Consider the following 14399-nt stretch of genomic DNA (forward strand, 5'->3'; position numbering starts at 1 on the left):
TAGGATTCCTTTTTTTATCACAGTAATAATTTTTCTTTTCAAAATGACAAAAACTTTTTACTGATTCTAAAATTCCCGTTTATAATTGTAAATAATGACTAGAGACAAAACTTTAACATCTTTAGTTAATCTCAGTACTTAAAGAGCCTGCATTTAAAAAAAATATATATTTTTATTGATTTCAGAGAGAGGAAAGGAGGAGAGAAACATCAATGAGAGTCATTGATGGGTTGCCTCCTGCATGCCCTCTACTGGGGATCAAGCCCACAACCCAGGCATGTGCCCTGACCAGGAATTGAACTCTGACCTCCTGATTCATGGATTGATGTTCAACCACTGAGCAACACCAGCTGGGATCTGCATTCTTTTCATATTTTAGGGAAAACTACTTTTAAGCCATTTTAGACAATTAGGTAATTGGGTATCTTGTGTTTTTTTTTGTTTGGTTGTTGCTGCTGTCTTATAATATTTTGGACGTGGGAAATTCTACAATGCTATCTGTATTTTTAGGAGGATTTAAAAACAACAACAACACTATCAAACACAAAGTCCTAATAGCTCATTTTCTTTTAACCCTTATGTTTTTGAAAGCCATAATTAAGATAGATATCAACCTTACAGGCTAACCTACTTTTACAAAGATAGTAGGTTTTCCCAATCTATTTTCTTCCAATTTACCTTTATTCAACACAGTGGGGAGAATCGATACTTCTTTAGAGTGAAGCACAATTAGTAGGCCTAAATGCAGTACAAATAGCACTTTATCTTGTTTATAACTGAAAGAACTATACCAATTGTAACCAGAAGAGCAGATTAGTCAGATCAAAATGTTTTGTCCTCAAGGTGCTTTTACTTAAGGAATAAAAGAATCTCTTCTTTGTTCTTTTTTAACCTGTAACATTTTTTACTTCTTTCGATGTCATTTAAGAAATCTTTGATTTAATATAAAGCCAATTTGAGAATTAATGAAGAAATGCTTAGACATTGTAACTATGTTTACACTAATTATACTAGACTTCATAGTACTATCCCCAATTCTGATTTTTATGTACAATTATCTTAAAGGCAGGATTGTGTATTAAGTGTGACTGTCTTCACACTTGTAAAATTTAGAATATGTAGAATATATAGCCAGAGGGTACATAGAAGAGGAAAATATATTTGATGGCCTTTGTTATTTTATTGTAATTTGATTTTTAACATTTTTGTATTTAATTTTTGAGTAGTGTTCACAAGGTACAAAATTCAAAGGCACCAAAAGATACACAATGGGGAAAGAGTTTTCCTCCTATTCCTTTTTCAGTCACTCAGGTGTACCCAGAGCAATCAAATTAAAAGTTACATCCAATGGTATTCTGCAGGTGTTTTCTGTGCTAGCCCCTCTGGCCCCTCCTTTGTTTAAAAGATGAGGTCGAAGGATGTAAAACCTGTAAAGGCGCCTTATTTTGAAACAGAAGCAGGACCAGAATCTAGCGTCTCCTGGCATTCTAATTCAGGACTTCATGCAATTTTTTCCAGTAAACCCACTGCTTCTTCTTTTTTTTTTTCCATTGCCTCTTCAAAGTGGCTAATTGGCAACTGATAATCAGCGTGGATGGTCCAATCCGGTTAAATTTCAAAGAAGCTTCGTTTGAGACTGGAACGCCCGGGACGGGTAAGGTTTACCTGAAGGGAGGTAGAGGAGAGAATTTTTGATTCATCCAAAGGAGGCAAAGGTTTTAAAAGTCTGACGTAGGGCTTAATCAAATAGTTTGACTTTTGCCGAGTCCAGGAGTCGGCCCCAGTCAGGCCCAGAGTGCTAAGGTCAGCGCGGCTCCCAGCCAGGCGAGGACTGCAGGTAGCCCTCTGGGCGCTCGCACCCCTAACCACTGCACCGGGACTCTAAGGCGCCGGCCTAGGTCGCGTCAGTCTCCGCTCTCAGCCTGCGGACAGCGTGCAGAGGGGGTGAGGCCTTGTCCTCGTCCTCGCCGCTTCAGCCGGCCGGGCGAGTGGGTGCAGGAAGAGACGCCCTGGTACCAGCTCCAGGGCCTCCCGGGCGCAGCCGACCAGGGTGTCGGGCTGCTGCCGCCCAACAGCCACATCAGACCTGGGCTGCCGGCCCTGGCCGCTCGGTCAGGGCCCCTCCGGACCCCACGGCCTCCACTCCCGGGGGCACAGACCTCTGGGCCAGCCTGCTCCCTACCCGGCCAAAAGCAGAAGTCTGCCCCACCCTGCCCTCAGGGGAAGACCGATCACGCAGCCAAGAACTCGTCTCCACCAACTGGGCATTTCTCCGAGCCCCGCGAGCAGGCGGAGTCACAGCGTGAGTGTGGGAAGGAGCCTTAGCAAACACAGCCGGGGCCCAATGGCTTACTTCCGCCTTCGGGTGCAGGCCAATGAGGCGCGTGGGGCGGGACTTCCGCCTTGTCGCGGTGCTGTAGTCCCCGCTGCCGCTCCGGGCTCTGGGGTCGGTGAGGAGACTCAGTCATGGAATCAGGTTAGGACTTCTCCCGCAGAGACGCGTCCCGCGAGCCTGTCTGTGTTGTGGGGCCAGCTTCCAGGTAAGAACCCCCGCGGCCTCGGAGCGGCCGGGCGCCGGGCCTGGGCCGGAGAACACACCCCCTCGCCTGACTTGGAGCTGCGAGGTCTTTGCTGTTCTTCCGCAGGCTGGGCGCAGAGGAAAATAAGCTTTTCGTAAAAGGTTATAAAGATAAAAAGCTCTGCCTTGGGAGGGCCGAGACTCCCCCACCCCTCACCCCTCCTCCCTCTCATGAGTTTGTCTGTATCTGAAGTTGCTGGTTTATCCGTTTGGCTCCTCACAGTTCCCTGCCGAGGTGGCAGGAGCTTGGGAAGATGTTTGGAAGGCTTCTCTTGCCGCAAAGTCCCCAGGCTAGACTTTAGTTGCGGGGACTCTTTAATGTTTGGAAAAAAGAGGCTGTCACCTCCTTTCTTCCCAACCTTTTCCCTCCTCCTTTTCCACTCCCTCCCCCTCGCCCCCGCCCCCGCCCAGTGGGAGCTCAGATTGTAGGTGGGACGTGACTCTGCTGGACACCGAGTCCCCGGCCCTGCCTCTCAGAGTCTGCTGCTCTGCCCGGAAGCCTATTGCGTGACCGGCAGAACCCTGTGCGGGAGAGGGAGCAGCCCCACCCGAGGCCAAGCGACCCCAGAAGCACTCAGGCCACCAGTAACTTTGGTGGCAGCCGCTGAGTGCTCTGTCAGCTTGTGGTAAACTCCTCAATTTTGGTCTAATTTGGCAATAATAAATTTCCAAAACTATCGTTTTGTCCTCAGTTTCAGTACCGTGGGCAGCCACTCAGGTCCTCTTGTGTCCCCAGACCTGACCGACTGTTATTTGTCAGTGATGCAGCAGGAACAGTGAGAACGAAGACATTTCTTTCAACAATGATCTGTTGTTTTCCAAGGAGAACATCTGCGGTTTTGATACAATATAAGTCAGATTGGGTGTGCCACCAAAAGAGTTTAGTATATTAATGGATTTTGGAATCAATTTAGTGCATTGACATTAACATTAGAAAGAGAAAGAGAGGGAGAAATATCAGAGGACATCCTATGGAGTAAGAGTAGATATTTATTTCATGAAGTTTTTGTTGGTTTTTAAATATGTGTATATGAAGAAGATGTTAATGTTCTTATTCATTAATTGAAATAATGAATTAATTGAAATAAGTTATTACATAGTTAAGCCTCAATGTTTTTTTAAAATAATTGGTAGAGTTCAGTTATTTTTGTGTTAGAAATGACAATATTTTATTAATATATTTTTTACTTCTGCTTTTATTTGAAGCCAACCAGCTTGATGTCTCCATGTGTAATAGTAAATCATGTGGGCAGAATCTTGGTTTGTGCAGTTTCAGTACTTGAAGGGTTTGGAATAAACTCTCATCTATCCTTGTTTAAAGCTCATTTCTCTCAAGCATTTTGTTACTAGCATTCAATACCCTTCCTTTGATAGTTTTCTGCATCAGAGTAACATAGATGTAGTAGAAGTTTTTCAGGTACTAATTTTAGCAAAGTAAGGGTAGGACTAAGGGTATGATAGGTTTATGTCTTCGAGTTACATTGGGTAGGAAGGCATTTTATGTTTTATAGTTATTGCCATAGAAAAATGAAATGAAATGGCTTGGTCAAATTTCATGGTATGCTTACTTTAAACTGGTATGACCTAAAAGCAGTTGGTGTTTAAGTAAAAAGTATGATTTTGGACGTTTTAAAATCTGGGAATTAATGTTTAGCAGAAGGCAAGATGAGTTTAAATCAAAATAGTATTTTGCATCATTTGACATATTACTGCCATATGGCATTGCATATGGTAGTTTCACATGACAAAAAGGGAAGAAAGTTGGTAAGCATTGTTAGTTTTCTTAAAAGAGGAAACAGTGAATTTCTTTTAATACAACATGGAGTTTAATCATTATTTAAAAATAAATGTATTCTGCAAATGGTTATTGAGCATATATAAAAATACAGTATTAAGCTTTCACATTATGTAAAAGTTGTTTTGGAAATAGAACATATAATTGATATAGTCAGAGTTTACATATCATAGCATATAAATAGCAACAACAGTAATAATAGCTAGCATTGATTGTTTACTATGGGCCAAATACAAATCTAAGCACTTTATATTATCTTATGTAATTCTCACTGTTATCAATGTGGTAGATAGTACTATTACCCCCTTTTTATATGGGGAACGAAGGCATCACAAATACATGCTGAGTTAGCACAGGTTGTTACTGGAGTTACTAGAATTTGCATGTGGGCATTCTGACAGTAAAGCCTTCCATCTTATGTCATGTTTTATTAAAAAGTACAGAACGCTATGGGGTTATTTTGGATTGTTTCCTTGCTGGTTTGGACGACTTTGCGTAAGCTCTTTTGGCCCTCAGTTTCTTCAACTCTTCCTTAAAAAAATGTAGTAAGCCGTTATGTTTTTGTGGGAACTAGGATAATTTGTAAAGCACTGGACAGAATATGTGTTCAATGAATGATATGCCTCAGCCATTTTTCTTTCCTTGAGGATGTGAACATTCAAAATATTGTTAGAGGTTGGAGGAGGATGGGAGGTGAAAGCTAGTTCCACATAAGGACACTGAACCATCAAAGATACTGAGGTAGGAAAGCAAAGTTGTATGTTTAAGGAACAGGCTGGTAAGGATACCTATTTACAGATTATGTAGATCCTTAATACCAGGGTAAGGATTTTGTACATGATTCTTAGTTGAAAAGAACCCCTTTTTATGGATATTAATCTTTTTTTTTATGGATAGTAATCTTTAACAGAAGTCTGGTGTAGTGGAAGCCTGGAGGTTGGAATACAGTGGAGTTAAAAATTACAGTAGTTGAGTCAAGAATGATGACAGTGTGATTGTAGTGAAGGGTGTAGAGACCTAAGAAATGTTTATGTTGACATTGGGAACTGACATAAGTATAAGAAATTTTTGGGAGGATAGTGATCTATTAACAAAAACAAGGATATTATGAAGAACAGGTTTTGGTGGAAGGGGATTTAGGAGAAGAATTTATGATAGGGATTTTGGTTTTGGAGCTGAGGAGTTATTCAGATGTTTGGAAATGTAAAATGGGAACTGGGAGCTTTGTATGTTCCATAAAAATCTAAGAGACGATTTGCTCACATTTTGAGGAAAATTCGCCTGTGGGTCAAAGTTTCACAGGGGTGATGTGACTCTTGAAGGTCCTCAGAAATGCTAATTTCTCACTTAATAGAGATGTACCCACTATTTTTCTCTGTGATATGTTTTGTGTCCTGGGAAGATAGGAAAGAAGGTAGGTGGGAGGGAAAATTTTGGAAACCTAGCAAGACTCCTATTTATTATTTCAAGAAGAGCCAATAAATTGGAGGCTCACTAAGAACTTGGAAAGATGCTGTGATTTTTAGGTAGTGCCAGGCATTCGTACACACAGTTGAATGTTAAATTGTAACATCTTCAGATTTGTTATTTTTGTCATCCCCACTTTGTTACCCTTAATAGCAAAACCTTTCAAAACAGAGAACATGTGTGCTTTTTATGGGGCAGTAACAAGAGGGGACCTAGTGAGATTGTATTTTGCTTATAGCTAAGACTGTGGAAGGAGAACCTCAAAGGATAAGAGAAGAAGGCTACATGATGGGAAGAAGAGAAATTCTGTGAATGAATCTCTGTGCTACCCATTCTCTGGCTTCAGTTTCCTCATTTTATAAAACGACAATGAGATAAGAGAATTCTGACCTTTGGTAAGAAGGAAAGAAAACCATTTGGAGACCCTTCACACTTGAAAAAACAGCTCAGATCTAAGAGTAGTAGGCCTTTAGGTTTTCTCTTTTGGCAAATTTTCTGGGGTTTGGTGCATTTGAATAGGGCATGATGCTGAATTAAGCAGTATAATTTATCCATCTCTGAACTATTTTTACTTCCTTGTAATGCAAGGCCTGAGTTACTGGCCAATCGAATAAAATATTGAACATTAGGCACAAGTGATAGGAGAAGGAAAGGTTTACATATTTTGTCACACTATTGTTGGAAACATTACTTGAAGCCTGCTACTTATGGGTTTTTCTACAGCATTCACTCACCAAGTATTTATTAAGTGCCTTCTATGTCTGTTCTAGGCACTCCGAGTACATTAGTGAACCAAAGAGACAAAATCCTTGACCCCATGGAAATTATCTTTCAGTGGGAGAAATAAGGTAAATTTTAGTAATGGAAAGTAATTAGATTTTTCTTATCTACACTAATAAAAGACAAAGATGCTAATTGACCATACCTTCGCTACGCCCATCAGCCAATCAGAAGAGTATGCAAATTAACCCAACAAAGATGGCCGTTAAATTTGCATACTGAAGGCGGGGTGGGACAGTGCAATCCGCTGCCCACCCCGCTGCCATCCGGGCCTGCTGTGTGTGACCCAGCGCAGGATCTGGGCCTGCCATCTGCCACCCGGGGAGTGGGCCTAAGCCAGCAGGTGGTTATCTCCCAAGGGGTCCCAGACTGTGAGAGGGCACAGGTCGGGCTGAGGGACACCACCCCCGTGCCAGTGCACAAATTTTTGTGCACCGGGCCTCTAGTCCTACCTAATAATAGACAAACATGGTAATTGACCGTACCTTCGCTACGCCTCCCATTGGCTAATCATCGAGATATGCAAATTAACCGCCAACAAAGATGGCGGCTAATTTGCATACTGCAGGCAGGGCGGGACAGCATGAGCCACCAGCGCGAGCCGCCATCCAGGCCCTCGTGGGCTACCCCAGAAGCTGCCTGCCTGCCGCCCGTCATCGGATCCGGTCCCGGGCCGCAGGCAGGCGGGCCCCGGAAGCCCCAGAAGCCGCCAGATATGGCAGTAACTCTATCAGTAAGCACTCTGAAAGTCAGTGGCATAAATGCACCAATTAAAAGACAGATTATGAGGGTGAATCAAAAACAAAACCCACTTTAAATATAAAGACACACATAGATTAAAAGTAAATGAATTAAGCTGCAGCCTGTTTTCCTCAGTGGATAGAGCATTAGCCTGTGGACTGAAGGGTCCCAGGTTCGATTCCAGTCAAGGGCATGTACCTCAGTTGCTGGCTTGACCCCCAGTCCCTATCAGAGCATGTGCAGGAGGGAACCAATCAATGTGTCTCTCCCTTTCCCTTCACTCTCTCTAAAATTCAATGGAAAAATATCCTTGGGTGAAGATTAACAAAAACAAAGTAAATGGATTAAGTAACAGTAAAGAGATTATAAGAAAAATATATTCCAAATTTTGTTAGTTTGTATAATGGTTATGTTTAAATTATTAACACCTAAGAAATTGGGTGAAGGGTACATATAATATGCTGTAGTATTTTATAGTTTTTTTTACATATATGAGATTATTTAAAATTAAAATATTAAAAAATTAAAAATTAATAAAATATTAATTGAAATGTATTTGCATTACATGAAAAATCTTCTCATTGCTTCTAGCATAATTTATTAAATTTTGCTAAAATTTACAAGGGTTCAATTAAAAAATACCTTAATTCTAAATGATATAATAGAAAATATATAATAGTGCAGTTCTAAGCACTTATCTGAAAATAAAAATTTAAAGAAGTGAATTTAAAGAAGGGATTAGCCAAAGAAAATATATGCACAACCCATGGACCCATGGACACAGACAACAGTATGGTGATGGCCAGAGAGAAGTGGGGGGCAAGAACTGGGTAGAGGGGGCAAAAGGGGGGAAATAGGGACATCCTATATAATAATAATAAAAGGCTAATATGCAAATTGACTGAATGGCAGAATGGCCGGTTGCTATGATGCGCACTGGCCACCAGGGGGAAGATGCTCAATGCAGGAGCTGCCCCCTGGTGGTCAGTGCACTTCCATATGGGGAGTGCCACTCAGCCAGAAGCTGGCTTATGGTGGCCAGCACAGAAGTGGTGGCAGGAACCTCTCCCACCTCCGTGGCAGCACTAAGAATGTCCAACTAACGGTTTAGGCCCGATCCCTTGGGGGCCTAAGCCTTTAGTCGGACATCCCCCGAGGGCTCCCTGGCTGCCAGAAGGATGTCTGACTGCAAGCTTAGGCCTGATCCCCCCGGGGAGTGGGCCTAAGTCAACAGGTGGACATCCCCCAAGGGGTCCTGGACTACAAATGGGCACAGGCAGGGCTGAGGTCCCCCCCCCCCCCCCCCCGAGTGCACAAATTTTTGTGCACCGGGCCTCTAGTACTATTTATAATAATAAAAGTGTAATATGCTAATTAGACTGGACATCTTTCCAGATGACCTTCTGGATGAAGCTGGGGCTGTGAGGGAAGCCCAGGTCCCGGGTGCCTGCTGGGGGCCAGAGGGAAGCCCGGGTCCTGGGTGCCAGAGGGAGGCCGGTGCTGGCAGCTGGGGGAAGGAAGGCCTACTCTTGCATGGATTTCATGCATCGAGCTCTAGTCCTACATAATAAAAGGGTAATATGCAAATTGACCAAACAGTGGAACGACCTGTCGCTATAATGCACACTGACCACCGGGGAGTAGATGTTCAAAGCAGGACCTGCCCCCTCCAGGCTGGTGAGCACAGCAGTGGTGGTGGGAGCCTCTCCTGCCTCCACGGCAGTGTTAAGGATGTCTGACTGATGGCTTAGGCCTGGAGGGGGGGCCAGGCTGAGGGACTCCCTGAGTGCATGAATGTCGTGCACCGGGCCTCTAGTATATTTATAAAGAGCAGAATCTCAGAGGGTGGGTGATAGGTAATCAGTTGAAGACCTTGAATACATATATGCATAACCCATGGATGCAGACTGTGGGGTAGTGAGGGCCTGGGGGTGGCCTGGAGGGAGTTGATGAGGGAAAAAGGGGACATATGTAATACTTTCAACAATAAAGACTTAAAAAAAAAGAAAAGGGTATAAGCCACCTGACTACTCTTTATGGCAGAATCTGTAAATCGATTTGCTAAACATCTGTTCCAACCCTCTTCTAGTTTTGGGTACTATACATGTTGGAGAGCAAAATAACTATTTTCCAGACTTCTTTCTAAATATGATTTAGGTGCTGCTCATCAGACACTCTCACACTAGACACTAATTTGGGTCTGGATTAGGTGAAGGGAGAGACTGGGCACAGGACATTCCTTTTGCTGGAACAAACTGCAGCAGAAGCAGCCCTGACTGGTTTGGCTCAGTGGATAGAGCGTCGGCCTGCAGACTGAAAGATCCCAGGTTCGATTCCGGTCAAGGGCATGTACCTTGGTTGCAGGCACATCCCCAGTGGGAGGTGTGCAGGAGGCAGCTGATCGATGTTTCTCTCTCACCGATGTTTCTAACTCTCTGTCCTTCTCCCTTCCTCTCTGTAAAAAAAAATCAATAAAATATATTTAAAAAAAAACTGCAGCAGAAGCAGCATAGATATAGAGCTAGCAGGTGTAGCAACTGTGCTTCCTGATTCTGCGCCTTCTACATTATGGCAAAAACAATAGCTTCCTTGAGAGCTCAGTTCTTCAGTGCAGTTTGGTAGTTCTTGGAAGCTCAGCCTGGGTCCATTTCTTCTACTTTCCCAAAGACTCTTTAATCTGCCTTTAATAAATCTTTTTCCCTTGGGGAAAAAAAAAAAGACACCATCTTAAACAGGTGATAAAAGTACTATACCACATTGTACTTAGTTTTGTAGAGCACTTTGAAGGAACAATGTCATTCTTACTCATGTTTGTCTCCCCATTTCCCTTCCCAATTGAATGACTTAGATGTATTTAATAATTAGCAAATGTAGGTACTTACTAATTGTGGTGGGGAGAAGGTTGTGTTAAGGTGGGGGCCAGATCTTAAAGATAAAACAGTTAAATGTAGCAAATATTAAGGACCTTTATCCTCTCACTAGATTGGAGGTAGGGAAAAAGAAAAGGGTGCTATGAATTGCATTGCCTGGCTTACCTATGAGGTTGAAATGGAGGTAGAGTTACATTGTAGCTGAAAACATAAACATTAAGGGTGACTTTGCATAAATAACTTGACCTCTGTTCCTTTCCTCATTTGTAAAATGAGGTAGTTGAAATTTTCTAGTTAAAAAATCTGCTTTTAGACTGGTGCAGCCACTGTGGAGAACAGTATGGAGTTTCCTCAAAAAACTAAAAATGGAACTCCCATTTGACCCAGTGATCCCACTTCTAGGAATATATCCCAAGAAACTAGAAACACCAGTCAGAAAGGATATATGCATTCCTATGTTCATAGCAGCACAATTTACCATAGCTAAGATTTGGAAACAGCCTAGGTGCCCATCAGCAGATGAGTAGATTAGAAAACCGTGGCACATCTACACAATGGAGTACTACGCTGCTATAAAAAGGAAGGAACTCCTACCATTTGCAACAGCATAGATGGACGTGGAGAGCATTATGTTAAGCAAAATAAGTCAGTCAGAGAAAGATAAATATCACATGATCTCACTCATTTGTGGAATATAATGAACAACATAAACTAATGAACAAAAACAGATCCAGAGACAGAGAAGCATCGATTAGAGCCAGCCGTGGGCAAACTACGGCCCGCGGGCCGGATCCGGCCCGTTTGAAATGAATAAAACTAAAAAAAAAAAAAAAAAAGACCATACCCTTTTATGTAATGATGTTTACTTTGAATTTATATTAGTTCACACAAACACTCCATCCATGCTTTTGTTCCGGCCCTCCGGTCCAGTTTAAGAACCCATTGTGGCCCTCGAGTCAAAAAGTTTGCCCACCCCTGGATTAGACCATCAAACCTCAGAGGGAAGGCAGGGGAGGGTAGGGGGAAGGAGGAGAGATCAACCAAAGGACTTGTATGCATGCATATAAGCATAACCAATGGACACAGACACTAGGGGAGTGAGGGCACGAGTGGGGGGTGGGAGGAATGGGGGTATAAGGACACATGTAATACCTTACTCAATAAAGAAAAAAAAATCACATTAGAAAAATCTGCCTTTAAGATTTCTTACAGTTTTACAGTCTCTATTGCAGAAATGTTTCACTTTATAATGTAGATAAAATAGAGCTGATCATGAGCTTTCATTGAATAATAATAGGAACTAAATTTATACTCTTTTTAACAAACCAGATGTTTAAAAAAGATGCCTACAAAATTAATGTTATCTATTTGATGTTATTTACTGGTAAGACCACAGCGTAATTTCAAAAAAAGCAAATTATAGCCTAATATATAGTTTTCCCTTTTGCATTATGTAAAAAAAAACAAGCAATGATACTTTACATACTAATAATGGATCTTTTTTAAAAAATTATCTTTATTGTTAAAAGTATTACAGTTGTTCCCCCCTTTTATCTTTTCCCATTGACTCCCTCCATCCCACACCCGCCCCTCCCAAGCCTTAAGCCTTCAGCACACTATTATCTGTGTCCATGGGCTATGTATATAAGTTCCCTGGTTAACGACACCCCTCCCCCCCCCAGGTTCCCTCTGAAATTGGTCAACCCCTTCCATGCTTCTGTCTCTGGACCCATATTTTCATACTTTAATTTTACAGCAGCCTTTGATTATTGTGTTAGATGTTGAGTATACTAGATTGAAAAGGTTTAGTTTCTAACTTCAAAGAGTTTAAAGAATAATGAAAATGATGAACAATTAAATTAGTTTAAATTGGCACAATGGCTGGGAAAAGAAAAAGTTCATATGGTCAGAGAAGAAAGAAGGAATAGCTAGCATCATAGAGCCAGTTTTTGAAGAACTTTCTGTGCTAGTTCACTATTTAGTTTTGAGCTTTTTTCTGAAACTTATTTTATCTGTTAAGGAATTTTATGCAGAGAGTAACATGATCAGGCATTTTTATATCTACCTTTATAATCCTTTTAAGGAAAAGGTCCATGAGGAAGATACTTATGTTATTTCTAGTAATTTCAACATTGTAGTCCTACTTGAGGAAATCAGTCTTTTAACTGTGAAATAAAGTTTGAGGAACAATGTCAATTTTGTGATTTTAGAGTATGAGTAACCTTGAAAATTTTAGACATTAAAACATTGCATCCTAGCCAGTGTGGCTCAGTGGTTGAGCGTCGGTCCATGAACCAGGAAGTCATCGTTCGATTCCTGGTCAGGGTACATATCCGGGTTGCGGGCTTGGTCATCAGTGGGGGCCATGCAGGAGGCAGTCAATCAATGATTCTCTTTCATCATTGATGTTTCTATCTCTCACTCTCTGTCCCTTCCTCTCTGAAATCAATAAAAATATATTAAAAAAACAAACAAAAAAACCACAAAAAAAAATAAAACAAAACAAAAAAAACATTTCAATGTTCGTTGGAGTGTCGTCCAGTACTCCAGAAAGGTTGTAGGTTTGATCCCGAGTTAGGGTGCATACAATAGGCAACTGATTGATGTTGTTCTCTCACATTGCTGTTTCTCTCTCTGTGTGTCCTTCCTCTCTCTCTCAAATTAGTAAACATATCCTCGGTGAGGATTAAAAAAAATCAAGAAAAACCCACAAACATTTCAATGTTTATAGCCATAAATTGAAAAGACAGCTGAAATTTTGGGATATTCTGCTCATTGAAATAAGAGACCTGCTCTGGTCAGCTACAAGAATTTGATTTATAATCATTTCTAAGGGGCTAGAAATTTGTTGAATTTTAATTGATTGAATATGACTCTGGTTCAGGCTCAATTTTTAATGATCTTGCTAGAGGGAATGAATTTCCAGGGGGAAATAACCACACTTGGTGATTGGTGAATATTTCTAAATCAGGCCATGAAAGAGAATAGGAGTTTAATTTCTATTTTGCTTAGTTATAAAATTCAAATGTTGAAGAGTGCTTTATTTGCCTAATTAATGGTGCTTGTAATTTATATGTTTGACCTTCAAAAAGGAAGAACTGTGGTTGTAATTTATACATTTGTCAACATGTATCATAAAAATTAATTGCTTTAACATTTTTATGAGGTGAAATTCATGTAATATAAAATTAATGATTTTAAAGTTAGCATTTGAGTGGCATTTAGTTCATTCACAGTGTTGTACAACTACTACTGCTATATAGTTACAAAACATTTTTATCACTCCAAAATAAATCCTAAACCAATTAAGTAGTTACTCCCCATTTCCTGCTGCCCCCAGTCCCGGCAACCACCAGCTTGCTTTCTAGTTCTATGAATTTCCTGGACATCTCATGTTTATTCTGGAAATCTCATATAAATGGAGCTATATAATATGTGACCCTTTGTATTTGCTCCTTCCACTAGCATATTCTTTTTGAGGATCTTCCATATTGTTGCAAGACACATTTGATATATCAGTACTTCTTTGCTTTTTACAGTTAAATCATTATTGTTGTACTAGTGGCCTGGTGCATGAAATTTGTGCACATTAAAAGGAAATTTATTAGAGAAATATTTAATTAATTATTAGAAATATTTTAATATTGCTATTTGCCCATTCTCAATAATAGAAGTGTCAGAGATGAAAGAAAATCAGTAAAATGTATATAAAAATCTCCCTCCTGTCAGAGTCTGGGGCGTGCTGTGGGACCCAGAGTCAAGTCCCCACCCACCCACGTGCCTCGGAATTGCGCAAAACCCAATCTGGCCGGCCCCACCCCTGTCAAGCCCCGCAGGGCGGGGGCCCAGCCTCAGATCCCCTGTCAAGCCCCGCTGGGCAGGGGGTGCAGCCTCAGGTCCCCCGTCAAGCCCCGCTGGATGGGGGGACACAGGCTGAGGTCCCCCGTCAAGCCCTGCCGGGCGGGGGGCGCAGCCTCGAGTGCCCCGGCGCCAGGGTGGGGGCGCGGCCTCAGGTCCCTCGGCCCCGGCCTCAGGTGCCCCGGCGCGAGGGCGTGAGGGCGTGAGGGCGTGATGACCATTTGCATATTAGCTCTTTATTATATAGGATAGTATATACTACCCTTCATCCACTTATCTGTTGATGGACATTTTAATTCAGAGAGGGAAG

The 14399-nt window shown here is 41.7% G+C and overlaps 1 protein-coding gene and 1 long non-coding RNA gene across 6 annotated transcripts in view; one reads left to right on the forward strand and one right to left on the reverse strand.

Moving 5' to 3' along the window:
• Window positions 1–1160: 1160 nt before the first annotated feature.
• LOC106697148 lies at window positions 1161–2476 on the reverse strand. Of its 2 annotated transcripts, none has more exons than XR_001348180.2 (2): window positions 2354–2476; window positions 1161–1665 (listed from the first exon to the last, which is right to left on the reverse strand). It is a non-coding gene; the product is annotated as an uncharacterized LOC106697148 (long non-coding RNA). The 2 variants fall into 2 exon arrangements; XR_002829235.1 differs by lacking the exon at window positions 2354–2476 and adding an exon at window positions 2183–2345.
• Window positions 2392–14399, forward strand: part of RNF13 (ring finger protein 13) — a 166833-nt gene continuing 154825 nt past the window's right edge. Inside the window, exons 1-2 of one of the 4 annotated variants that reach the window (XM_023753761.1) lie at window positions 2408–2540; window positions 6611–6688. The gene's annotated coding sequence lies outside the window, so the exon portion shown is untranslated. The other 3 variants (XM_014455799.2, XM_006088663.3, XM_014455797.2) reach the window with 3 other exon arrangements.

Source organism: Myotis lucifugus, unplaced genomic scaffold (assembly GCF_000147115.1).
Source record: "Myotis lucifugus unplaced genomic scaffold, Myoluc2.0 scaffold_50, whole genome shotgun sequence".
NCBI lineage: Eukaryota > Metazoa > Chordata > Mammalia > Chiroptera > Vespertilionidae > Myotis > Myotis lucifugus.